Genomic DNA, 3,480 nt, shown 5'->3' on the forward strand with positions numbered 1-3,480 from the left:
TCATTTATTAAGTCATTTGTTAAAAGAATGATGGAAGAACATTCGTCCAAATGTTTTGGTTGTTCTATTAAAGAACAATTGACAAAAATCATCTTTTTGAAATGACAACATGCAATAAATACGTTGACATTTCACATATGGACTTTCCAACATTCCATGAGCAATAAAAAGTCAATATTTGACGGACCACTTGCAGAAACAAACATTAAGAATGATCTCTAGATTGATGAATTGTTAACAAATGACAAAAGTACATTGTACTAGCATTGTTACTGCATAATGCTATGCATGCTTCTGACCAAACATAGTGCCAACTAACATTTAACAGTTCATTCTCACATTTGTTCACGTTTTCCTTCATATTCAAAAGCAATAACGTTATGGGTTTGGACAAGAACATTTTGGACAACAATATAAACATGTATTTACTATGTTTAAATCATATCTCACACTTGGGTAATGTGTCTAACAGTTATATTTAACTTTATTTGAGTTTTCAAGCTTCTTTCCATCTATTAAAGGAAGATAAATCAGATAATAAACACAAGAGTTTGACATACAATCAATATTCACTAGCTTAAGTCAAACACTCTTCAAGCAAACTCTATCTCTCATTACTATATCTTTAGATCATCTTTATTGGATTTTTATTTTAATTAATCTGACACAAAGAGTTGAGAATTATTAAATCCTAAAAATTGAATTATGATTGGATGGTAAGCATGATACATATAACTTTATTAAACATTGAAATATTGGATACAAATTGTTTTTTTTTTGTTTGTTACTGTCTTCCTTATTTTCACTTGAACAATGTGTGATTTAGAAAATAAAACATGGTTATTTTTTAAATTAAAAAATAATAGGTCCACAACTAAAGACTAATACATTTTATTTAATTATGCATAAAATTTCATTCTACATTATATAACAACTCCAACATAAAGCTCTAAATTCTCTCAATATTTGGAATGCAATATAGTAATGGTTTGATTGGATATAGTTAGAATTATTGAGTATAGTAATGGATTGATTGCAATATAGTTAGAATAATACCTTACTCTATTTTGATGTTTTTACCCCTCTTTCGCCATTAAAAGAGTAGGAGAAAAAAAAAATGACTCATAGAAGCACCATTCTATCCTTAGAAATTATAAACAATTTTGCTTCCCACATCCCTCAAATTACTTTCCACACCCCTCAAATTTTTTTAAAATCCAAAATACCCAAATTGCCCTTCCCTCTTTATTCAATTAAACAACATTTCTAAATTCATCTCCTTCAACCTTACACATTCATGTCCTTCAACCTTACACCTTCATCTTCTTCATCTTCAATCATTTACATTCTTCAATCTTTTCATTCATTTATAAACCCAATTTAATATTCAATCAAGTAAGCAATCATCTTGGACACCATCTTCAACACCTTCAACACCATCTTGAATCACTTGAAGCATCTTCAATCAATCAAGTAATCCATTGTTGTTTTTCGTTTTTGGGTTAATTGTATGCATTTTGGAATTTTGGATTTAACTTTCTGCAATTTATTTTGAATGGGGCTGTTGAATGAAGAAGTTTTCTGGGTTTAGGGGTGTTTTAAGGTTTTCTGGGATTTCTGGGTTTGAAGGTATTTTTTAGATCATGAACGTGAACTCAGTTCACGTATTCTGAATGTGTTGACATGCGTGAACTGAAATCCAATATGTGAACTCAAATCACGTATGTGGATGTGAACTCAGTTCACGTAGTTTGTTGGTGTTCACATACGTGAACTCAGTTTATGTAGACTGATGAAGTTCACGTATGTGAACTCAGCTCATGTAAGTAAGATGTTTTGTTATTGAGTTCACGTAAGGTAATGGTTGTCTTGTGGAATTCATGTACGTGAACTGAGTTCACGTAGGTTGATGTTGTCACTATGTTTCTGGACTTGCATAAATGTTATATTGTTATGTTGTTTTGATAGTGATTATGATTTGTTTACGCAGAAATGGTGCGGACAATGTTTACTGATAGAGACGGTCGTGTTATACTCGACGAAGGGCCTGATAGTCGTAGTGTTAGACCAACCGCTTATGCACGGGCTGGGCTCACCGTGCTCAGCTTGAATTGCGTGAACAACGAAGATTACAGAGGCAACAAGTAGAATAGGCGCAAGTAGAACAGGGGCAAGCAGATGAGGCCCAACTTGAAAAGGTCCATGCTGATGAGGCCCACCCTGAAGCGGATGACGGATATCCTGGGGTCCGGTTGACAGGTCTATCTTAAGGACATATGGGGATCATGTTGCGACACGACTATGGGACGACGTGGTAAATATTTGAATCAAATTAAATATTTAATTTTGGTTAATGTGTATGAACGTATATTTGTTTGGTTAATTTATTTCAGGATCGTGGAGAGTTAAGGGTTTTTAGCAATGGAAAAAAATTAAAAGAAGTTGTCATTGAAAATGACGAGGTTAAGGAACTTGTTAAAAGTTTCGGTTTATATCCATTGCTAAAATGCAGCTACGATATGATCGACAAAGGTCTAATTTCTGCCTTTGTCGAGAGATGGCATCGCGACACCAACAACTTTCATCTTCCAATTGGGGAGATGACCATTACTTTGGACGATGTCTCTTCGCTGCTGTATATACCCATCACCGGTGCATTTTTTAGTGTTAATATATTTAATAAGGATGAAGCTGCAGAATTATTGGGTGAGCTAGTTGGGGTTAGTCTGGCTGATGCATATGTTGAGTTTAACATGACGTGGACAACCACTGTTCGGTATAGTTGGTTGCTTGACGTATACCATCAGCGATGTGCTGATCAACATTGGCAGATGGCTGTGAGGGCATTTCTTTTATTTTTGGTGGGTTGCACCTTGTTCAGCGACAAGAGTGCCTTCGCAGTGAGTGTTGCCTACCTTGAATGCTTCAGAGACCTCAACTCATGTGGGGGGATATGCATGGGGTGCTGTTGCGCTTGCTTACCTGTACGACAATATTCGAGAAGCGAGCATGCATCAGACTAGAACGGTATCCGGGTATCTGACACTATTACAGGTATTTGCGCCTGATTTCCTAGTTTGATTTATTTCCTGATTTTGTGGTTTATTGCTTTACTGATTTATGAATATGTTATTATATATGTGCAGGCGTGTATGAGCATTTTCCAGCATTGTGTGCAAATTGTTGTCGACTATCTCAGATTTATGATGAGGACTATCCAAGAGCACTTAGATGGAAGCCAAAACGGGATAAAGATTTGGTTATTCCATTTAGGAAAGCACTGGACGAGATTGATGTTGATGACATATGTTGGACACCCTACATAGAGCATAGACTAAAGCGACCATTTGAGGTTGTTTCACTATTTAGAGGATGGATACGCTGGGGTCCCAAGATGTATGCTCACTTACCAGATAGGGTATTGCGTTAATATGGACGTGTCCAAACCATCCCTGGTTCACCTTTGGAGATAGTAGGCCA

The sequence above is a fragment of the Cicer arietinum genome, chromosome 3 (assembly GCF_000331145.2).
Source record: "Cicer arietinum cultivar CDC Frontier isolate Library 1 chromosome 3, Cicar.CDCFrontier_v2.0, whole genome shotgun sequence".
Taxonomy (NCBI): domain Eukaryota; kingdom Viridiplantae; phylum Streptophyta; class Magnoliopsida; order Fabales; family Fabaceae; genus Cicer; species Cicer arietinum.